The 25,389-nt window shown below is 37.3% G+C and overlaps 1 protein-coding gene across 2 annotated transcripts in view; it reads left to right on the forward strand.

The window, feature by feature from the left end:
• The first annotated feature begins 6,037 nt into the window (after positions 1–6,037).
• ITPRID1 (ITPR interacting domain containing 1) overlaps positions 6,038–25,389 on the forward strand; it is a 107,799-nt gene continuing 88,447 nt past the window's right edge. For both annotated transcript variants that reach the window (XM_081795052.1, XM_060632848.3), the window contains exon 1: positions 6,038–6,170. The gene's annotated coding sequence lies outside the window, so the exon portion shown is untranslated. The remainder of the gene's footprint in view (positions 6,171–25,389) is intronic.

Consider the following 25,389-nt stretch of genomic DNA (forward strand, 5'->3'; position numbering starts at 1 on the left):
AGAGCAGATTTCTCAAGAGCAACAATAGATGCAAGTACACAATGGAATGAAATTTCAAAAGATTTAAGGAAAAGCACATTGAATCTAAAATTTTATATCCAGCTAAATTCTCACTTAAACTTGAACATTAAAAAAGCTATTCTCAGGAATGTAAGGAATGTCAGGACTAGCAGATATACAAAGACCTTGCAAAATAGAAATTCATGTTATTTATAATAATATGTGGAAAATTCACAAAAATTCAAGTACTATCCATCAGTTAATTTCAGATCATCAGCATCATAGAAACTAAAAAATTTATAACTACTTAAAAGAAAGTTTATCATTCTAAATGTATGATCAATAAACAAGATAGGCTCAAAACAAGTGATCTAATATATAATTCAAGAAGATAGATATAAAGCAAGAAAGTAAACCCTTAGAATGAGGAAAGAAGAAATAATAAGAATTAGAGCAGAAACTAAAGCAGTATAGAATAAAAAAGAAATAAAGAAGATGAACAAAACTGAAATTTTGGTCTTTTCAAAAATTTACAAACTTTAGGCATTTGGCAAGACTGATGAAGACAATTAAAAATGTTTATCAGCATATTAATTATATCTGAATTTTAAATATATAATGTAATTAAAAAATTATCTGCAAAATATTTCAGAAAGTTGAGAAATAACTATGGGCAAAATGGAAAGTGTTTACAGCTTAAAAAAATATCACGGACAACTACAGGCAACAATTTGGAAAGCTTGAGCCAAATGCATAAATTTCAAGAAACATTAAATACCAAAATTGGCACAAAAATAAATAGAAAATATGAATAAATCCTATTATCAAAGAAACAGCTAAACACTTCCACTTCCACCCTGCTTTTACCAGCAGAAAACCCCAGGCCCAGATGACTTTTAAAAAGAATTATATCCATTTTTAAATTAAAAAAAAAATTAAAAGAAAGAAAGGTAATTAACTTACTTCATAAGGCTAGTATATTTGCAATTTCAAAGCCAGATAAGAATAAGAAATGGAAATTATATGGACATTTTGCCTAAAAACATAGATAAGAAGTTCAAATTAGATATTAGCTAATGGAATACTTAATGTATTTTAAGGTAATACATGATAATCAAGGAGAGTTTATCTTAGGAAAGTAGGGCCTAAAAGGAAAATTTAACTCAGAAAAAATATTAGAAAAGTAGAATTAGAAGATAGTCTTTTTGGGTTGATAAAGTCTACATATTAAAGATACCCAGGAAACATATGCATATAGACTTGATCCTTTTATTGTAGGAAATTACACAAGGATATACCCACTGTCACTCTACTGTGTTGTTTAAAATGGTGTTAGAAGTGTTGGCCAATGCAATGAGACAAAAATAAATAATTAAGGAGGAAGAAGAAAGAAAGTTATGAAGATAAAAAGGAAAAGGACAATATATATGTTTCTGTGAATTACATGATCATCTACACAGAAAGAGTAATAGAATTTTCAAAATATGGTAACAATAGAGTTCCATAAGGTTGTCAGATACAGATTTTGCTGTATCAATATCAATATCAATATCAATATCAATATCAGATACAGACTATGTAACAATATCATTGTTCTATATTAGTGTATTGGTCAGGGTTCTTTAGAGAAACAGAACCAATAGGGGGTGTGTGTGTGTGTGTGTGTGTGTGTGTGTGTGTGTGTGTGTGTGAAAATATACATCTTTCTCTCTGTCTCTCTCTCTCACTGGATAGAAATTTATAGAGCGGGGCCTGGGTGGCTCAGTTGGTTGAGCGTCTGACTTCCGCTCAGGTCATGGTCTTGCAGTTTGTGAGTTCGAGCCCCGTGTCTGTGCTGACAGCTCGGAGCCTGCTTCCGACTCTGTGTCTCCCTCTCTCTACCCCTTCCCCACTCATGCTCTGTCTCTTTCCGTCTCTCAAAGATAAATAAACGTTAAAAAAATTTTTAAAAAAAAATTTATTGAGACAGAGATATGAGATATGTACATATATCTCGATATATGTATTGAGATAAATGGTATCTATCTATATAGACAGAGAGACAGAGACAGAGACAAAGAGAGGCAGAAAGATAAAGACACAGAGAGAGATTTGATAAAGAAACATCTCCACAAACAGGAGTAAGAGGAAGTGGATTGACTAAAGATTGTTCACTAGATGATATTCAGAAAATTGGCTCACCATATGCAAAAAAAAAAAAAAAAAAAGTTTGGATCCACACTTTATACTGTATATTTGAGTGGACTCCAGAGGTATAAAAGACCTATATATTAGAGGTAAAGCTATAAAATGAATGGGGGGGAGGGACATGATAATTTATTTAATCATTAGGTGGCGAAGTACTTCTTAAATAAGAACCCCAAAGCACAAACCAGAAGGCAAAAATTGGATTTGACAACATCAAAATTAAAGACCTCTGTTCAATGAACCGCTGTATAGATTATGTTAACATATGGGTGGCAGATTAGGAGAACATATTTGCAACTTCAAAAACCAACAAGGAATTAATCTAGAAAATACAAAGGACTCTTATGAATCAACCAGAAACAAAAATGAACACAGTAGAAAAATAGGCAAAGGTTATGACTCTACAATTCAAAGAAATGAGAGCATGGAAGGATAAAAGCATATGATGAAATTCTCAACCTTGTTAGTGAAAGTGTAATGAGAGAAATGAAAATTAAAGTAATACAGACATACTACTTTATGCCCGTCTTAATGAAAATCAGATACCACCCTGAGTTAACAAATGCCTGTGAAATGGGATCTCTCCTGAACCACTGGTGAGAGTATGGACAATACAACACCCTTCTGGAGATCAGTGTGGCACAGCTGGGTGAGGTAAGGAATGCATGAACCCTCTAGAACAGGCGATGGCCTGACCTATAGAGATGAATAGGAGTAATGAGTCCATAAGGAAAAACCAGACAGAAGAGCAACCAGATCATTCCATTATTCTATAGCATAACATTCCCTTTGTGGTAATAAGGTGGACCACCGATGTTGATGTTACCAACACCCACCATACATTCCTACTCAAAACAACAAACAGAATAGCCCAAGACGCTAGGCCTCTCAGCTATGATATGTCCTTCACTCTTCAAGGGTAGCTGAAACCTCTAAACTTTGGAGGTGACATCCTGAGTTAAAAAGAGACCCCAGGTAGCTGTAGTTATTCAAAACATCATGGATCCTTGATATTAAGTACATCATTTACACAAAAACAAAGTGAAAATGTAAGCTTAGATATATCTGAGTCATCATTCTTCCTGATCCTTGACTCTAGACCAGCCTTTGTAACTTTGCCTAACTGACTCTGATCCTGAAATCTGACTACAAGTTATATATCCCAGACAAACTCATACACAAGGTCATGAAAGTCTGGTCATGAGAGACATGAACAAGAATGCTTATAAAGTCATTATTGGTGATTAAGTAGCACTGGAGCCCAGTTGAGGCTCTATCAATGGTGGAATGGATAAGTAAAATAAATGGACTGAGTTTGAATCTTATTTGACAATTAGGAACTCTACAAGCAAAGAAGTAAGAGGAGGTTTTTCCTGATAGAGGAAAGAAGCAACATCTGTATGGGTGTGATGTGTGACAAAAACAAAAAATGAAAAACAAAATTATCTTTTAGGTTCTTCAAACAAGTACAATGGTGAGTAAGTGAGTGACATGGTCAGATCACTACTAGCTATGAGGATAGATTGGAATGACAGGAAGTCAGGAGGCTGGAAGACCAGCAAGGTAGCCGATATAACCCAGAATTGTCTAGTCTTAAACAGGTGGTGGTGGTGGAGACAGAATGGAAAGGATAAATTTGAGAGGAGTTAAGGAAGAAGAATTGACAGGGCTTGGTTGTGAAGGGAATGAGGAAGAAGGGATCAATCTAAAATAATCCCCACATTTCTGACTTGAAATTTGAGTGAATGTTTATGTCATTAACTGAGATCAGAAACACGGGGGAATATTTTCTGGGCTTAACAAGTATAAGTCTATGAACAAAAACAATTAAGTGGTTGGCTCTGCTGTCTGGAATCTTTGAGTTCAGTGGGTAAGAAAACCACATAGACAAGTGATATTGTAGCAAAATTGCAAGGAACAGTAATGGCATTGGGGAAGGGAGATTAGCTGCCTTGGGGGGCATATCAGCAGTAGATAAGGGTACAGACTCTGGAGCCAACCATTGGTGTTTGAATCCTAATTCTTCCTCTGAGAGGTTGTGTTCCTAACCTTTCCATGTCTTAGGATCCTCATCTGCAAAACGGGAATGACAGTAGCACCTATCCTGCAGGTCTGGTGTGAGGTTTTCATTAGGACAGTGTTGGGAACATAGTGCTTTAACTGGTGAGTTAGGCATGTCCTCGAAGCAGTATGATAATGTGAAAAAGGGATTCAGACGTGGAGGTAGAAGCATACATTGTTGTTCAGGTCATGTGACCTTGGACAAAGCAAGCCATCTTTCGGACTCTTAGCTTCTCACATGTTACATATGGAAGGAGAAAAAATAAAACAAACAAACAAACAAAAAAAAAGAAACAAAACAAAAAATATCTTTCCTGGCCTGGGCATCCAACAGGTCTTTAGAAACAAAGTAAAATAATGGATGCATTTAATGAAGCTGTAAAGCCAATGGAGCAAATTATAATCACTAATGTGATTTCACCGGGGGAAGAAATGCTAACAACAGAACGTACTTGCTGTTTCAAGGGTTTGCCAGTCTGTGGGAACAAGGAAATATCAAGGACAGAGATCTGACCTAGGGATAGAATTACCAATGCATTCCACCTTCCTTTCAGGGTTCTTATGACAATTAACTTGCCAAGTTTCAACCACAAGACCATATGTTTACTAGATCACGTGGGGAAATGTGGTTTGTTCTGATTATTTGTTTGCATTAACATTAGTGCAGTGCTTCATTTATTATGTTGGCCCAAATTCAATCTGTCAGGAGGCTTCACAGCACATAAAGTGTAAAAATATTCAAAATGCAAGTGATTTTTAAAATAGGAGAACCCTAAGCTCACCTCCCCCCTAGCAGACCTTGTTGGCAATCACCTTGGACCTCACAGAGAGTGGTACTCATGCTGATTACAGTCCCGACCCTTTCTAAAGATTTGAAGATCCTTCTGAAGTGCCAAGGGAATATTCACATGTACCAAAGACAGCTGTAATATTTAATAAAATTTAATTATTCTAATTATTTGGAAGTTGGTATTCAGTGACCTAATTCAAGGTAGGTCATTTGACCAACCAGACCACCCACTTTCTGAGCACTCAGAGTAACTAAATATACATCAACGCCTCCCTTCAATGTTTTCTTACAATTACAAATGGTATGCTAAATTCATACAGTAACTTGTAGGATCATTATAGTACCCAAATTCACAATTGTTATTTTCTAAGTCATAAATCATACCCCAAGGTGAGGCTCCACATAGCCATACAGATGACTTTATAGCCATACATATGACTTTGCAGTTCCCCAAATGGATCATCCTGTTCAATAATTTTCTACCTTTGTTTGATATTCTACTTTCAACATCTTTCCCACTACCCCAAGTCTAGCTCAAACCTCATCCATCAGGAAAACTCCTACTCATGCTTCAAAACTCCTTTCAGACACTACTCCTTGGTGAAGCCTTCCCAAATTCCTGGTTGATAATATGTCCTCTATCACTCTGGGTCCTCAACATTTCTCCATGGAAGTTACTAGTTGTGGCCCCCAAAAGGCTGTGAGATCCTTGGGGAGAGGAAAGTGATTTGTTCTTCACGTCTCCTTTCCCCAGCCCTGGGTCTGGCACAAGGTAGACCTCCAAAAATCTTGTGGTGCCCATGCATACAGGAAGTCTCCTCTAATTTGGCTCATTTGTCTGAAGGAGCCCCACTATTTCAGATCCCTGTTTTGAATGTTTCCTGATACAAAAAGATCAGGAAAACAGGTTTTTCCCTGGGACAAATGGGTGTGGATTATGAAAATGTTATGCAAGATTAGTCAAATGCTACACTGTTTCCTTCAGGAACTGTCCAGGTACACAACTGCCAGAGAGTTCAGGAGTGGAGTTTGTGTTGCAGGTGGATGAGGGCCGATGGAAGCTGTTGTGATGACCAGCTTCTTGAGGGGGTGGGCTTTGCTTGTCCCCTGACTTCTACTCCAACGGGCCAAGGTAAGACTGTTCATCAGTTTTGCCTTAGCAACCTGAATGTTCTTCTTGATCACTAAAAGAAGGGGCATAGAAAGTCTGTACCCTCTTTCCCTCTTCCTATTTATAAGTACTTTTTATTTATAAGTATTTCCTAGTATCTTTTGACTGTGACCAAGCTAACACGCTTGGGTTGAATGCAGGGGATGTTGATGAGACTGCAGCTGTTAGAAACCAGTAGAATAATGTGAAATGTTGTCGATCATGCAGAGGCTGAGGAGTGAGGAGGAGACAGAGGAAGGGGATTAAGTCTGAGTCTCTGTGGGTGGGGGCAGATCACAGAGGATAATAATCTAGAGCTGTAGCTAAGAAAGGACAAATACATGGTGTGGTCATGAGACCTAGCTGAATGCAGAGGAGGGGAGAAAGGAGGGGGGCAGAGAGAGAGAGAGAGAGAGAGGAGAGGAGAGGAGAGTCCAGAGGTAAGAACTACTTATAAGCATGATGCTCCATTTCTGGTTTCCAGATGGTGATATTTTTGTGTGAGGATGTCATTCAGAACAATGCTCAGAATGCCCTAATCAGAATGATATTTTGGTACTTTGTAGCGATACAAAGTATGGCTTTAACAGACATAAGTTGTTGATTAATGAAACATGCTAAAACTAATGAAATTGAATGTTCCAATGGGATAATAGAGCAGATTTATACATATATATTTCCATATCAACATATAGAAATATAATTGCTTTTATTTGATACATGTGTGTCTGTCTCATTATATAATAAAAGTAACTGTACTATCAGTAGATACTTTTCTAAAGTCACTGCAGGGGTCCCTCTCACTTCTCCTGGTTCCAAAATCACCATCACGGGGGTACCCTCTGGAGAGCAGGATGGTCTCTAGTAATTGTTTATTCATATTTGATGATATGTTGCTAAATAATAACTTTCCTTGGCCACTCCCCCAACTCCTCCAAAACAGGAGATCAAGAAGTGAGGGAGTTTGGGGGAAAGGATTTTTTTTTAAGAAAATAGCTGTAGGGCTGCTTTTTAATTCCTTTTTGTACTTCTCTGTTGAAAAATACATAGAGGGATAAATGCAATGAGACAAACAATCTGCTTTCTGCAACAACAGTAAAGGGAAGTCTAGAGAGAAACCAATCATGATATGTTCATACAATGGACAACAATATGGCCACTAAAAAATAAGTCAGATATACATGCTTGGTCATGGCATGATGTCCAGCAAGTGTTTATAGTTGAAAAATGCTGGAGGACTATAATTGACAACAGTTTTTATGATGATTACTTCACAAGACTGAAAAGATAGAAACATTTTCTCACTTCATTTTGCATACATTGTCTTGTTTAAAATGTTTGTGATGAGCCAAAGTGATACGTTTCTTATGTAAAGAACAAGTAATCGAAGGAGGGGAGTGTGAATTAGAGAATGAGAAAAGACAATGAAGAAATCAGGGCACAAATCCCAAGAATGTGATCAAGGTGTACTCTTTTGCAGAAGGGACTAATGATTTTCTATTTCATGTTATAAGGGGCCAAAGACATTGTGTTAGGAAAAGACATAGTCTAAATATGTATTAAATAATCCTTAATAAGTTATGTTGCTAATAATATACTGGGCTCCTAGTTAAACATTGAATTTTTAACCAATTTAATATAATATTAATAAATGGGGGCACTCAGGAAGGAAGGGGAGTACTTTGGAAGCTTAGTTTAATTGTCTTTTAAACCATGGGGTGCACAAAACAACTTGAACAAGTTGTAGAGAATCCCAGAGACACAGGGTTGGGCAAAGGAGAGGGGCCAGAGATTAATAGTAAACCCCATTTTATAAACATCATATTTTATAATATGCACAATATTTCATCACCTTAGTGTCTTATTGGAACTTTAGGTCATTGTGCAAAGGTTTTTTGGTACATATGTATAGGTTCTAGAAAATAAGTATTGAAAATATTTTCAGGGGCACCTGGGTGGCTCAGTTGGTTAAGCGACCAACTTCAGCTCAGGTCATGATCTCGCAGTTTGTGAGTTTGAGCCCACGTTGGGCTCTGTGCTGACAGCTCAGAGCCTGGAGCCTACTTGAGATTCTGTGTCTCCCTCTCTCTCTGCCCCTCCCCTGCTCATGCTCTATGTCTCTCTGTCTCTCAATAATAAATAAATGTTAAAGAAAAAAATTTTTTTTAGTATTTTCAAAGAAGAGATTCAATAAATCAAACTTTAGACTTCATGTAAAAAGCCCACCCAAATTATACGATCTTGTTTGTTTTCTTATTTATTTCTATTAAGTCTATGAAGTCCAATTATGCCTTTTACCCTATAATTTTAGACACCCTGGCTATCCTTCAAATCTCAATAGAGAAAACTCAGGGATAGTGGGGATATAGTATATAAAGATGGCAGGAATTGTGGTTGAGTCAGAGATAGCAAAGCTCAGGAAAAAGTAAGTCACCCATTCGGAGTGACAGAGATAGTGGAGGGTGGAGCCCAGATTTACATCTAAGTCCAAAACTATACTCTTAAGAAAAAGATAAATTTTGCCTAATTCAAAAGTATTATATGCTCACATAGCTATAATTAGAGCCTCACATACCCTTTTACACTTTCTAAAAGGGCAATCTTTATAGAATTGTTAAAGCAGTGACTTCTCTGGGAGAAGATGTGACTGGCACCAAATGTTCCTGACCCAGAGGTTGCTGTGAAAATAGTGTTCCACACAAGAGGTATCCACTCCATTGGATAGTAAAAGAAAGATGGATATATGTTAGGCAGAATAATGGCTCCCATAGCAAAGATGTCAATATATTTCCTTGCATATCAAAAAGGACTTCAGGGCACATGGGTGGCTCAGTCGGTTAAGCTTCCAACTTTTGCTCAGGTCATGATGTCACAGTTCTTGAGTTCGAGTCTTGCATTGGCCTATCTGCTATCAGCACACAGCCTGCTTCGGACCCTCTGTCTCCTTCTCTCTCTGCCCCTCCCCTGCTCGTACTCTCTCTGTCTTTCAAAAATAAATAGACATTTTTTTAAGGACTTCATAGAGATGATTAAGTTATGAGTCTTGTGATAGGAAGATTATCCTGAACTATCTGGGTGCACCCAGGGTGAGCACAGGGGTCCTTGTTGGAGAGAGGCAGGGGAGTGACTGAGAGAGGAGATGTGTTAACACAGGTAGAGGGTCCATCAGAGAGATCTGAAGATGCCACCCTGCTGGCTTTGAAGCTGGAGGAAGCAGCCATGAGCCAAGCAATGCGGGCGGCCTCTAGAAACTGGGAAAGTCAAGGAAATGGATTCTCCCCCAGAGTTCCCAGAATGGCATGCAGCCTTCCTAACACCTTGATCTGAGCCCGGTGACACCCAGTTTTGACCTCTGACCTCCAGAACTATAGGATAATAAACGTGTGTTGTCTTGAAGCTAAGTTTGTAGTAATTGGTTACAGCTCATTCGGAAACTAATACCACTGTGATAGGTTTTTCTAGGTGAACTTGTTGTTTCAAGCAATCAGTGTCACTGAGGAGCAGGAGTGAGATTGTGGAGAATATGGCTGATTAAGACAGAGCAGAATCTTTGATGTTGGAAGAGCCTCAGAGTGTGACTTGTAGATGTGTAGACAGTGAAGGGTGCTTCTCCATCATTCTTCCTTAATCTCAGGCCCAAGGAAAAAACAGCATAATTAGAGTGACATACATATAGCAATATGTTCACTTTATCACACAGGATATTTTCTGCAGATTGTAGAAAATAAAAAAAAAAAATTTAACTAAGATCTTACAAAATAATTATCCTTGTATTCAACCCTTTCATATTTTAACCATTTGTTAAATAATTAATAAATTATTTAAAACTTACAGAAACAGACTTTCTGAACCAATTCCCACAGAGCATACATTTCCTGAATCTCAACCTTCCATCACCTTCCAGAAGATCCAAAAGAAGAATTTGGGCAAGCCATATAATCTCCCTAGAGTTCTTATTTTGTGAAATTATGCCCAATTCATTTAGATGGGAAAAGAATCTTGAATCTTAGATCTGGAAGTCGCCCCAGAGGTGGCAATGGCCCAAATTTTTCATTTTGCATGTGAGGAAACTAGAGCGGTTACTTGTCCAAGATTTCACACTGCATTGCCCTCTGCCTGTGTCCCCAAAGGCACAATATTCCAGGATCTGTACGAGGTAGTAGGAATGCAGAATATTTTTTTTTCCTTGAGAATTTTGTAATTTAAGAAGAAGACAGACAAAACAAACAGCATAAATGTATAAAATGGTTTCTTGTATGGGGTGCCTGGATGGCTCAGTCAATTAAACATCTGACTCTTGATGTTGGCTCAGGTCATGATCTCATGTTTTTGTGAGTTCAAGCCCCACATTGGGCTCCATGCTAACAGTGTGGAGCCTGTCTGGGATTCTCTCTCTCCTCTCTCTTTTACCCTCCCCCACTCACACTATCTCTCCCTCTCTCCACATAAATAAACATTAAAATTAATTTTTTAATGGTTTCTTATAAATACAATGACAGAGGTAAGCACAAGGCACTGGTTGAGCTTAGAGGAGGGGCACACAGCCCAAAAGAGCATCAACCATTGATATCTATTGATTTTAAAAATAAAACTTCTATTCACTTCTTTTTAGTTTATAAAAATAATTATGCCCTTGGTAAATTGTTTTTAAAATACTGTCTCTCTGAATATATATATAATTTTAATACATATATTCCTATCTGTCACTTAGCACACTATCACAAAAAAATCTTAATTTTAAAGTCACTGAATCTCAGAGTTGGAGAGGATGTACTACTAAATGCCATCTAGGCCAATTTCTACATGAATAAAACTTTTTATTTTTTAATAGTGTTAGATTTATAGAAAAATTGCAAAGATAGTACAGAGAGTTTCTCATGTCCATTTGTCCCTATTATTAACATCTTACATTAGTGTGGTACATTTGTTGTAATTAATGAACCAATACTGATACATTATTATTAACCAAAGTGCACACTTCATTTAAATTTCCTTAGTTTTTACCAAATGTTCTTTTTTTTTCTGTTCTACAGTCCCATGCAGGACACCACATTACATTTTGTTGTCACTTCTTCTTAAGCCCCTCTTGACTGACACAGTTTCTTAGATTTTCCTTGTTTTTGATGGCTTTGACATTTAAAAAAACAAAAACAAAAAACACTGATCAGGTATTTTGTAGACTGCCCCTCAGTCAGAATTTGTCTGGTGTTTGTCTTCATGATTAGAGCGAAGTTCTGAGTGTGTAGGAGGAAGATCACAGAAGTAAAGCACCATTGTCTTCATACTGGATGAAGGGTACATGACTATCAACATGACATCGCCGTTGATGCTCACCTTGATTGCTTGGTTCAGGGACTGTCAGGTTTCTCTACTGTAAAGTTACTCCCCACCCCCCACCTTATACTGCACTCTCTGGAAGGAAAGTAACTACGCATCGTCCACATCCACGGAGTGGGAAGTTAGAAGGTGGTGTATCTACCTACATTATTTGGAATTTTTCTGCATGGGAGATTTGTCTGTTTCCCCACGATCATTGAGGACTCATGGATATTGATTTTAAATTTTTAGTTATGATCTCATACTGTTTTATTTATTATATGCTCATATTGTACCAGCTTTGGCCATTAGGAACTTTTTCAGCAGGATTTTGTATCTCTGACATACCACATCAGTGTATGTGTATGTGTGTGTGCTTAGCACTTCCTTACTTTCTGGTGCTGTCAGGACCTATGAGTTTCTGTTTTATATTTCCTGCCCTAGACCTATAATCAGCCATCTCTCAAGGAGCATTGCTTCCTTATATTGGAGAAAGGTATTAGAAACCAAGGCATGCTTATTAACGGTGGGGTGTTTTGCTTCTAGGCCCTCTCAGCTGACAGAAGAAATGTGTGCATATATATACATACATATATATATATATATATATATATATATATATATATATGTATATATACACACACACACACATATATATGTATGTATATATACACATTTTTATGTGTATATATACATACATATATATACATACACACATATATACACATATTTTATTCATACATATGTACATATATACATATATATGTATTTCTTCTGTCAGCTGAGAGAGCCTAGAAGCATATACATATACATATATATATATATATATATATATATATATATATATATAATGCTGACCCATGTATATATACAGACATACCTATAAATATGTCCATATATAACCATCTGTACCTACACTAAGTTAATCATGAGTTAGTACTGATGTCCCCAAGTCTAATCCATTACCACCTGGATCGCTGTAGCCTCTTCCCTTTGCTTATTTATAAATTTCCACTCCAACTGTGAGAAATCTGGCTCCCACATTACGTTTGTGTCTTTGCCCTTTTATTCTCAGTTAGCCTGGCCAGAGATTTATCCCTTCTATTAATCTTTTAGAAAAACTGGCTTTAGTTGCATTCATTTTTCTCTAGTGCTTTCCTGTTTCAACGTCATTGATTTTCGCTCTCATTTTTATTATTTTTCTTTTCTTCTACTTGCTTTAGGCTTATGTTGCTCTTCTTTCTCTAGTTTCCTAAGGTAGAAGCTTAGTTGATCAATTTTAGACTTTATTTTTCTTTCTAAAACATGTGCTATAAATTCCTTTCTGAGCGCTGCTTTTGTAATTTTGTGTTTTCATTTTCATTGAGTTCAAAATATTTAAAAACTATCTTGAGATTTCTTAGCTCACATTGTGTTGTATAGAATTGTGTTGTTTAATGCCATTTGGAAATTTCCCATGCTTTTTTCCATTACTTATTTCTATTTTGATTCCACTGTGCATGAGAACGTATTAAATCTTCACATTTGTCCAGTCTTGTAAATGTATTTTTTAGCCCAGAATGTGGTCAGTCTTGTTGAATGTCCCATGTTAGCTTGAGAAGAATGCACATTCTTTAGCAGGTCGATGCAGTTTTCTATAAATGTAATTTGGATCAAGCCAGTTAATAGTGTTGTTCAGGCTTACTGATTTTCTGCCTACTTTGTGTATCAGTTTCTAAAAGAGGGGGGTTGAAGTCTCCAACTATAATAGTAAATTTGTCTATTTCTCTTTTAAGTTCTACCCGTTTTTACGTCATTTTTTGGATGTTTTTTGTTGGGTGCATATACAAGACCGTTATGTCTTCTTATGTAATTATATTATGCCCATCTCTATCCCTGATAATCTACCTTGCTCTGAGGTCAGCTTTGTTTAAAGTGTATATAGCTAATTCAGCTTTCTTTCGATCAGTGTGGTATATCTTTGTCCATCCCTTTTATCTTTAATTTATCTGAGTTCTTATATTTAAGTGCATTTCTTATAGACAGCATAAAATTAGGGCTGGTTTTTTTTTTTTTATACCCTCCTACAGTATTTGGTTTTTGACTGCTGTGTTTAGACCATTCACATTTTAAGTGATTATTGATGTAACTGGATTAGTATCTACTATGTTCGTAACTGTTTTCTCTTGGTTGCACTTGTCCTTTGTTGACTTTTTCCCCTCCCTTTCTGCTTTTAATGAGCATTTTATATGATTCTGTACTTCCTGGCTTAGTTTGTCAATTCTATTAATTTAAAAACATTTTTAGCGATCTCCCTAGAGTTTACAATGCACATTTTAAACTATTCTAAATTCACTTTTAAATAACGCTATACCACTTCTGGTGTAGTACAGATACCTTAAAATGGATACCCAATTTCTCCTTCCCATCCCTGGTGATATTACTGTTACCCATTTCACTGATCCATATGCTCTAATCACTCAATACATTGTTATTATTGTTACTTCAAACAGTTATACTTGAGATCAATTAGGAATAAGAAAAACAAAATGTTTTACTTCACCTGTATTTATTTATTCTTCCATGATACTCTTTTCTTTTATCGATCCAAATTTTTTACCTGCATCATTTTCCTTCTGCGTAAAGAAATTCTCTTCACATTTGTTGGCAGACAATTCCACTGATGATGAATTTTCTCAATTTTTGTGTTTCTGAAATGGCTCTATTTTTCTTTACATTTGAAAAATAATTTCACTGGATCGAAAATTCTAATTTGGTGGAATTTTTTCATTCAATGCTCGAAATATTTCACTTCACTCTCATTTTGCTTGCTTGGCTTCTGGTGAGAAGTCTGCTGTAATTCTTATATTTGTTCCTTTGGAGGTACATTTCCCCTCCTCTGGTTCCTTTCAAAATTTTCTCTTTGTTTTTAGTTTTCTATGGTTTGAAAATAATATAACTAGGTATGATTTTCTCATATGTATATTATCTGGTGCTTTCAAATTTCCTAAATCTGTGGTTTGGAGTCTGCCGTTAATTTTGGAAAGTTTCTGGCTATTATTTAAATATGCTTTTCTGCTCTGCTCTCTTTCTTGTGTTTCTGATATTAAAATTATACATACTGCATCTTAAAATTGTCCCACAGTTCTTGGATGTTCTGTTTTAGACTTCATTCTTTTTCCTCATTGACTTTTAGTTTGGGAAGTTTCTACTGGCCTATCTTTAAGTTCATCGATTCTTCCCATGGCTGTGTGAGTCTCCTAATGATTTCATCAAAAGTGTTCTTCGTTTTGTTGCAGTATTTTTTCATTTCTAGACTTTCCTTTCAATTTTTTCTTAAGGTTTCCCTCTCTCTGCTTACATTACCCTTCTTTTTTTCTTACATGCTGTCTACTTTTTCCATTATACCTTTAACACATTAATCACAGTTATTTTACATCCCTTATGTGATCATTCCAACATCTGTGTCATATCTGGGTTTGGTTCTAACAATTGTTTTGTCTCTTCAGACTATGTTTTTCTTGCCTTTGATATGTATTGTAAATTTTTGTTGAAAGTCATACGTGTTGTATCAGGTAATAGGAACTGAGGTAAGTAGCCTTTAGTGTGAGAATTTATGTTAATCTGACTAGGTATGGGGCTATGTTTAATGTTTGCTATAGCTCTAGGTACCAGAGTTTCAAATTCCTCTAGTGTCCCTGTTTATAGCTCCTATCTTGACTTTGGTTTTCTTTAAGTAACTCCTCTGAGAAAAAGTGACACAGACAGAGACTTATAGCTCTTTCAGCTATAATCCCCTTTTATTATATTGAAACCCCATTGGCATGTTAGTTAAATGTTGGGGAGAGGAAGCATTCTACAATCTTCCGATTAGATCTCCGTCTTTAATGGCCTATATGTTAGGGTTGTGACTTTCACAGTTCTGTTGTGAAAAGACTGTTTGGTTAGTGGGATAGCCTTCTCCTTCCTGCCCACATTGCCCCACCTGGTAGCACCATTCCCCTCTATATCCTTAAAGCCCGACCCCCGTTGACTACGTTTTGTTTTGTTTTCTCCATAGGTGACATAGGCTAAAATGGTCTAGTATAGGAGAAAAGCTCTTCTACAATTGGAGTAAGAGTCTGTCAAAGTCTTTTTCCCTTGGAAAGCTCCAAAGACTATGGAGAAGGATCTGAGCATATTTCATAATACTTTCAATGCTTTTCCTCTCCCTTTCCCAGAGCCATGAAGGGATCTTTCCTTCATCTTCTCTGTGAGGACCTGGTAGGTTTCCTGGAGGTAAACCCCACAAAAATGTAAGAGATTGTCCTGGATTGTATCCATGAGGGATCGTAGATGCTCTCAAACTGTGTCAAATTCAATGTGTTTGTGTTGTGAAATAGTAACTCACATACCACCCTTCATTAGAATTGTATCAGGTTTCAATCTAGATTTAGAAAATGTTATTCTACATTACAAATAATACTACATTTTTTATTATAGTCTGTTCTCAAACTGACACTTTTAAATTTTGTTAACATTTACTTATTTTTAAGAGACAGAGAGACGGTTATTTATTTTTAAGAGACAGAGTGTGAGCAGGAAAGGGACAGAGAGAGGAGACACAGAATTTGAAGCAGGCTCCAGGCTCTGAGCTGTCCACACAGAGCCCGACACAGGGCTCAAACCCACAAACCGTGAGATCATGACCTGAGCCAAGGTCGGGCACTTAACTGACTGAGCCACCCAGGCACCCCTCAAACTGACACTTTATTTTTCAGTTGTAGTTGACGTTATTGCCCTACCTTCTCCTTTAAATCTTGAAGGATTTTTTCTAGTTTCTAAATTATTGGAGAGCAATGAGTCAAATTTTCATATGGAAAAGAACCTAAACTTTAAGGAAGCTGATTTCCATGTTGTTTCTAACAAAAACCAATCTGTGAATCCCTCAGTGCCATGAAAATTTTTTTGTACATCTTACTTGTGAATGTGTATTTGAATTCATATTTTCAATATCACAAGGAAAATGACATGTAAATTTTTAATCTGTTTCCTTTGAAACTTAATGAGTTTTCATTGTGTCATAAAATAAAATGCTTAAGTGAAAAAAAAAAAGAGGGGCACCTGGGTGGCTCAGTCGGTTGAGTGTCTGACTTCAGCTCAGGTCATGATCTCGCGGTTGGTGAGTTCAAGCCCCGTGTTGGGCTCTGTGCTGACAGCTCGGAGCCTGGAGCCTGCTTCGGATTCTGTGTCTCCCTCTCTCTCTGCCCCTCCCTTGCTCATGCTCTGTCTCTCTCTCTCTGTTTCAAACATAAATTTTAAAAAAAACATTAAAAAAAAGAAAAGAAAAGAAACCTGGGCTTTTTTCTTACTATGTGAAGTTTGTTGACAAAAATGATAGTTGTAAGGGTGATGGTTCTTCTTGAACCACTGAAGAACCAGCTAGACTAAAATGGCTTAGAACCACTATATTGAACAATACTGAAAACACTCATGGAAAGGAATGTGACAAGGCACATTGTAGGAAGCATAATATATCACTAATATAACAACTTTCCGATGATCCTGATACTTTTCCGTACTCAAGACAATGTGTAGGCCAGATGAGTCCATGTACCATTTTTTATGAAATGTCTCTGAATAATTGACACTCTCCCTTCCAACTAAACATGCTTAGTGGCTTTAGTAGAGAAAGGAACAAAATCAGTGCCATTGGTTCAGTTTATCAGACATTTACCGAACAGTTATTTATTTCCTATGAGCACAGTAAATGGGAATATGATCCAGCTGCCTGGAGTGTCCTAGAAAACTTTCCCCAAATACCATCCATTTGCATCCTGAAAGCATTTTATACCTCAATTACAGTGATAAGCAATTTGCAGCATATGCAATATGCAGCTGTTTTGAGTCCTGGCTAGTGGTCCCATTTCAGGAGTAAAGATTAGAGAGCTGCCTCCATTGTGTTACTTTTCTATATGGTCAGATTTAACACATTCATTGTTAAAAAGCAATTTCGGTCTTCTTACCGACTTTCATTATTCTGCAGAGTGGGTAATCTAAGTCATAAGAATGTACATTTTCCCCCATGGGGATCAGTTAAGTGAGACATTAAAGAAAGGGTTTTGTTGTTGTTGTTGCCAGTAATAATGCAGCCCATAAACTTTTAAAATATATCTTGAATTGCTCTGCTTCTAAAAAAAAACTTCATTCACCTATCCTCTGTTATCTTAGATTATTTCACATAGCGTTACAACTTTTTGTTTATTACTCTATTTCCATCCTAAAAAGAGAGCTCCTTAATTCAGTGAGACTATCTTATTTTTACATCTGTAGTACCTAGAAGAGAGTTAGCCCAGAGCTATTGTTCAATAAATACTTGTTGAGATGAAATTAATAAGATTCTATTGAGATTTGAACCTGGCCTCTTTCATTACTGAGCTCTAAACCTAACCTATGTATCCAAGCTGCCTGCACAATTATTAGTATTGTCATCATACATACAAATCACAATGCATCTAAAATGACTGTAGTAAGTTTAAAGACCATTCTTCATACATTATTGCAGTGATCCCTACAATAATTCTGTGAAGGGAGCATCTGTAAAATAAATGTTTGCATTTTACTGGTGAGAATACTGAGATTCAAGAATTGAGATCTGCCCAATGTCTCACATGTAGTACACACTGGAGCCAGCTCTGGGTCCTAAGTTCTAAGCAATTTATGCTTTTCTTTTGTGTAACATGGGGTTTTTCTATCTCAACACTCTTTTGGTATTTGGAACGGAAAAGTTCTTTGCTGCTGGGAGACGGTGCCTGCTCTGTGCATTATAGCTTGTTTACCATTATCCTTGGCCCCTATTCATTAGGTTCTAGGAGCGTCCCCCACCCCACTGTGACAAGAAAAATGTCTCCAGGCATGGCCAAAGGTCCCATTGGCAAAATCAGTTACAGTTGAGACCCAATGGTCTAACAGTAGGCACAATGTGGCACAAAGTACTCTGGGACCAGCATAAATAAAATGAGGGTAAAATGGTATTTGGGGAGGTCTCCTTCACAGTGGAAACAGCATTTAATTTGAATTTTTACTGTAGAAAGATTGAATTGACCTAGCAGGATTTATTGTGATGAGAATGAATAACAAATATTTGTTGAGCATTCATGATGTGCCAAATTTAACTCTAAGGGCTAAAATATAATAAGCATTGTTAAATGTCTTCTTAAAATGAAACACCATCTTAACATCCATCCAGTGGAACATAGAGCTATTTTGGGTCACTTAATCTCATGATATGCATTTAACATCTAGATTTATCATATTATCTGCTAAAGATTACTTAGGAAAGAATTGCCTCCAATTTATTTTTGTAGCTTACTAACATAAATCAGTCCCAATCATCATTTAATTGTACTGGACATGGAGTTTGTATTTTCTAGTAAGTTTCTGGCTCATTGGGAATGTTCAAAACTATTGAATTAAAGTGTCTTTGCAAAATGTGGAAGGAAGGAAAGCTTACCTTTAGCTCTTGTCCCTGTTCAGCCAGGGTTCTTGGAACTGTGTAGAAACTGTCTCAACAAACATGACAGCTTGATGAGCCCGGGCCTAAATCTACTTCCCATCTATTCAGAACCACTGGAAAACTGAAAAAGACTCTGACATCTCTGAAAATATATGCTTTCTTTCCCTGAATTAATCATTTGGAATATGTATAGGAGCTGTTTGCATACTCTTTGTATGATCTCTAGAAATATATATAATTATTAAGAGAATGGATTTGGGGGACAGATAGACCTAGACTTGCCTACCTCCTACCTCTATCCATATGAACTATATGACTGAGGACAAGTTGTTTTAATATCTGTGAATCTCTGTTTCCTCATCCACAAGATGAGGATAAGAATGATTTCCACCTAGGGCACCTGAGTGGCTCAGTCGGTTGAGCATCCAACTTTGGCTCAGGTCATGATCTCATGGTTTGTGGGTTCAAGCCCCGCATCAGGCTCTGTGCTGACAGCTCAGAGCCTGCAGCCTGCTTCAGATTCTGTGTCTTCTCTTTATCTGCCCCTCCCTCCCCCAGTCATGCTCTGTCTCTCAAAAATAAATAAATGTTAAAAAAATGTTGTTTGTGTTTTTTTTTTTAAACCAAATTTTTTTTAACGTTTATTTATTTTTGAGACAGAAAGAGACAGAGCATGAACGGGTGAGGGTCAGAGAGAGGGAGACACAGAATCCGAAACAGGCTCCAGGCTCCGAGCTGTCAACACAGAGATTTGAACCTAGCCTCGACGCGGGGCTTGAACTCACGGACAGCGAGATCCTGACCTGAGCCGAAGTCAGCCGCTCAACCGACTGAGCCACCCAGGCGCCCCCAAAAAAATGTTTTTTAAAGAATGACTTCCACCTAAGTTTCTTGGGGGGATCAATTAATAAAGTGTTGTCACACTTTTCATGTGGGATTTGGCACAAGCCAATAATAAGTGGTGGCCATCGTTACCATCACCTTATCATCTAATTTTTGTCACAATTACTAAATACAGAATTCCTATATGGGAGGACTCCCTTGAAATGAGAGTGGGTTTACCTTTAAAGGTATGTTGACATAATCTTTTCCCTAAAATAGGAAACACTTCAATGGGTCTTAGTAAACAATGAGGGTCTGAAGAAGATTCTAGGGAGGCTGAAGCTTCCTCTCCCTACTGCAGGCTCAGTCTCTGATCATTAATCTATCACTACCATCATCATTCACATCTTCTTTGTAAGATAGGTTTTCTGAGGGTCTGAGTGGGAATTGTAGCACTCTTCCATCCTAATCAATATGTCTTTTTAAATATTTAATAATAGGAGGTGAGTGTGTGTATAGAAGAACAATGACAAGAAGCAGAATTGACCAGAGTTCAATCAGGAGAGAGGATGCACTAACCAGAAACAATGATTCTGAAATACTGAGATTTGTTGGGATTTACTCCATAAGAGTTGTCTTGGAAAATTTGAGGGAAAAAATGTAGATTTTCTCATCCCACCCCAGACCTATTGACTGACTAAAAACATGCTCATTCAGGTTTGAGAACCCTTTAACCAAAAGTCTCAACTGTCTGTTGTCTCTCCCTATGATAACTTACTCCCAGTAGATATTTCAACAATGCATCCAACTCTGTTCCAGAATGCAAGCAACCTGATGATTAAAATTTGGCTTCTCATGAAGGTCAAAGGTTTCAGTTCTTTAGAGCTCACAAGTCTGCTTTAACTTTTGGCATTCTTAACCCTTTTCCTCATCTTGCCCTCCTTCTGGGTCTAGATTCTCCTCTCACTCCAGACTCTCTCTTGGAGTGAATTCATCTGTCACCCTGGCTTCAATTAGGAGTTATTTTGTGGCTGCACATGTATGTTAGTCCAGACTTCACTACTGAACTCTAGACTCACTATCCAAATTGCATTGTGATACTTCCCCTCAGTGTTTCCAGGGGAACCTCAAACTACATTTGCAAAGCAAAACACACTGGATCCCTCCATAAACTTACTCCTCCTTCTATAATCCCTGCCCAATAAAGGAAATGGTATTGTCCACTTGCCCAAGTTGGTAACCTGAGAAAAATCTTCGACCACTGTCTCCCTCCACATTGAGGACAGTCAGTAAAACCTACTGATTTTTTTCTGCCACGTAGTCCTAAATTACTCACATTTTTCTCTCTAATCTTGGGGCCCCGGTTGTAGCCACCATTATATCTCAACTGGTTTTCAGCATCCTGCCTTGAGTTTTTGTTCTTTCCACTCATTCCACTCTCCATATTGAAGCAAGAGGAACTTTTTAGAATATAAATTTGATCATGTCACTTCCTGCTACCCTCAGAATAAAATGTAAACCTCTTAATAGCATATGACATCTTTCATGATCTGGTTACTCCTTCTCATCTCTGGCTATATCATTTGACACTGACTCTTCATAAGTCATGCAGTAGCCGTACCTAGATTCTTGCAATTCTTCAAGTGGACCATTCTTTCTCTTGCCTGAAGACCTTTACACATGCTGTTCCCTCTGCCTAGATCACCCTCCTTCCTCCCACCCACGTAGAGCATAGGGGGGTTACCTTTACTTACTGGCACCTTAAGAAGGCTATCCCAGACAAAAGAGATTACAAGTGAAATCACTTGATCAGGAAGACATTAAAACTGTGCTTCTTTTAGCCTGTTTCCCAGGATAACCCATTAATGGTTGAAGCATTACATAGGGGATTCCTGAGACTTTAGTTCTAGTGCTGAATATACCAAAATTTCATTTTGTGACACTGTGAAATCACTTAGCTTTTCTGGGTCTCACTTTTCTTATCCTTAACATTCTATTACAAGATTTCTGTGTTAACCCAAAGAGATCAAGACTGTGAGAATGGCATACTTATTGAAAATATTCATGGCATCACTTTTCTAGTCTCACTTTTGCTCTACCCTCACCTTCCTTCTAGTTGGACAACCCCTACCTTTTAGTTTATTTCTCTTCTCCTTCACCTCCTCAACTAACTAAAATATCAAGTTTAAATTTGATATTTTCCAGGATGTTTTTTCCAAACCCTCAAAGCTGGGCTGAGAACTCGACTTATGACTTCCCATAAAACTTTCTCTTTTTCCCCAGAAAAAACTTAGCAACTCTACTTGTCATTTTGATCTACTTTATTACCTCCTCCCTTGGACGGTGAACTAGGTCACTTTACTTTAAGTACCGATTTGTGGCTAAGGTGTGTTCTTCTGAAAGCTGAGGGGCAGACCTACAAGGAAGTGTTCTATTTGGGAGACTGTTCTTAGAATATCAGTGCACTGGCTATCAACTGCACATTGTTTACCAGGCTTTCATATATATTGTATCTTCTTTAATTTTCATGCAGAAAGCTTTTTTTTTTTGTATTCAGTGATGTACACATTACTTTTTCTGAATTAACTACGCCTCTGAAGAGGAATTGATTTTCCCAAGACCATTCTAGTAGGAGCTATGTTTAGATAATTCCAGTCCTAATTCCTAGGACTGTTCTCCTAATTCCTAATGCATATTTCAATGCATGTGCACTGCAATCTCTCACTAAATGAGCTACATTAATAAATAGATATGTAATTAATAGTCAAAATATGAGTAATTGAGGGTTTCTTTGTAGATGTAATTGCATGCTCATTTTTATTTTAAAAAAATCACTTTAAAAAATCATCTGATATAAAAACTGTTAAAATAAAGGACTTCATTTTCTAAGTCTAGTTCTGGACATGATATTTTGAGTAAAGTTTATTTTATCAATTAACCTTTGTCCAAGACCATCATATCCTAATGGGTGGTGCAGAGATCCTGGTCTTCTCAAGGGTAAGTGGGCAACGGATGCCACAGGAGGAGAAGGACGTGGTGTTACCCCTAGCCTTGAGACACACTTGGACTCCTGAGAGTAGAGATTTCAGACATTGGTGGTGAAGAAGTGAGAGAAATCCTAAGAAACAAGAGACATCTCCAGGGATAGGTTTAGGGCCACTTTATATAGGGCTATTGAAATCTTGCTCACAGACACTAGGAGGTTTGCAGAGGAACTCCCTAGGGGTGTGTGTGTGTGTGTGTGTGTGTGTGTGTGTGTGTGTGAGAGAGAGAGAGAGAGAGAGAGAGAGAGAGAGAGAGAGAGACTAAGAGACTAAGGCTAAAACAACCTTAGTCCTTCCCTTTTGTATACTGGGGTTCCTGTTTTTTTGAAGTTAAATATCATTTGAAATGCACATGGTCTTTTCTATAATTCTAAACTCTGATAATGCAGTTTATCAAAATGAAGACAATTGTTGGCATGCATGACTCAAGAATAGAATAATTGTTAGGTTGTGTTTTAGCATTGTATCCTTTGTTAAGGATCTGTGGTAAATGTGACCATGAAATTTAATTTTTTTAAATGAGGATGATAATGTGCTTATTTACCTTTCTGAAATGGAACTGTCTGATCTTTCAATGAAAATACTTCATAGATACTGAAATCCCTAGGAAAGTAAAACTATTAGCCCTGACAATTTGGGCCCCTTCTTTATGGGTTTGGGAATATGTGTGTATATGTTTTGTTTCCTCTGAACTTTCTAATAGAACTTCCTGGGAATTGAATCTCTCCACCTGGAATATCAAGTTCTACTGTCCTCATTTGCAGTGATGGTTTGCAATGCAAATTGTTGGGTTGGTAACACATAGCACCATAACCATGGTAACCAAATGAAGACAAGTTTGCTTTACTTCCTCAGCAAAGTACTTTCCAGCCCTGCATTCAGACCTGATGCTACTGCCAACAGTCAAGGGCATTAAAGGAACAGCCAGAGGGTTCAGAGAAATAAAAACACAACTGGACCCATTGTATTCATTTCCCACACTCCTCCCCTTAGTCCAGAATTTGTTACTAAAAACTTCTGCCATTTCTAACTACTTTCTAACTGCTTTCTTGGAGGCAAGGGTAGAGAGAATCACCATGTATCTTTATCCCCAATTTGACTGTAGATTTTGGCAAGCAGACTATCCTGGCTTTCTATGTCTAACTTCGAAATAGGAGCAGATAGAAACCTGGTCACAGTTCTGTGGTCACAAGGACTTTTTTAGTGTTAGCAGCGGTGATGCTCAAGGAGACAGGAAGGTGTTCAAATAAAAACACTTTCTGAGAACAACTACAGCAAGCTACAAGGGCCACTTCTCTGCTGAAATTCCTTTCCTCTGGTACAGTAATTCCTATAATTTGTTAGTTTGTTTCTCGCCTGTGGGGGAAGGGTATTAGTCCTCTGTTCTCATTTTCTCTCCGTTGGAATGGAAGGGCAGCTGTGGCATGTTCTGAATCTTCTTTACCTGCAGCTATGTGACCGGGTGCTTCCCAGGAAGAAAGACTATTAGCAGTAAGGTAAGCAATCTAATTGTCATGGATCCTGGCCTAGATGATTTCAGCACTCCTGTGACTGCCTGGGTGGCCTCCATTAACATGGAAAGGTCAAAAACACAAGGGATGGGAATGCTCTAGACTCAAGATTCTTGGTTTATTTCCCCTAAGTTTGAATACCATTTCAAGTAATGTTCCTGAGATGAGATGTAGAGATTATATTTTCCTTCCTTTTGTAGCTATTGGGACTTGTGTGTCATTTTCACTGATTGTTTATTGCTGCAGTGTGGCTCAGTAGATGATTTTCTAACTCTGCCATTCCTTCTATCATTATTTGTTGGCATTCTACTCTAAAGAATAGCTTCTCCATCTCCCACATGTCTGCAGATTTTAGACATTGGTACATATTACCTGACTTCTCTCCAGGAGGTTTGACTATTTAATATTTCCACAGTGATGAGTGTCAATTTCCCACCTTCTAGATGTTCTCACACTAATGAATTTCTGAGAATCTAACATGGTAACCTATTGTCTTTTTAGCCTTCACTTCTTTGTACGTTACATTTACATTTTTTAGCCATTTCTAGATTTCCTATTTTTTAATTGCCCGATTACATTGCTGCTACTTCTGTGTATCTTTTTTTATTGATTTATAATTGCATGTCATATAGTAAGTACATAAAAACCTTTAATTTCACACATTCCACCAAAATTTTTAGTTTTTTTTTTTAACATTTTGACATTTTTATTATCTTTGCAATAGGAAATTTTAAATTCTTAACTGGTTAAATCCATCATGATTTCCCTTCTTCGCCTTTGGTGTCATTTCTCCACAGGTGTTTACCACCTCAAGATTAGAAAAATGTTTACCAATATTTTATTCTAGGACTATTTTTTTAAGTTTATTTATTTATTTTGAGAGAGAGAAAGAGAGAGAGAGGGAGAGAGGGAGAGAGAATCCCAAGCAGGCTCTGTGCCATCAGTGCAGAGCCCAGTGCAGAGCTTGATCTCATGAACCATGAGATCATGACCTGAGCTGAAATCAAGAATCTGATGCTTAACCAACTAAGCCA

The sequence above is a fragment of the Panthera onca genome, chromosome A2 (assembly GCF_046562875.1).
Source record: "Panthera onca isolate mPanOnc1 chromosome A2, mPanOnc1 haplotype 2, whole genome shotgun sequence".
NCBI lineage: Eukaryota > Metazoa > Chordata > Mammalia > Carnivora > Felidae > Panthera > Panthera onca.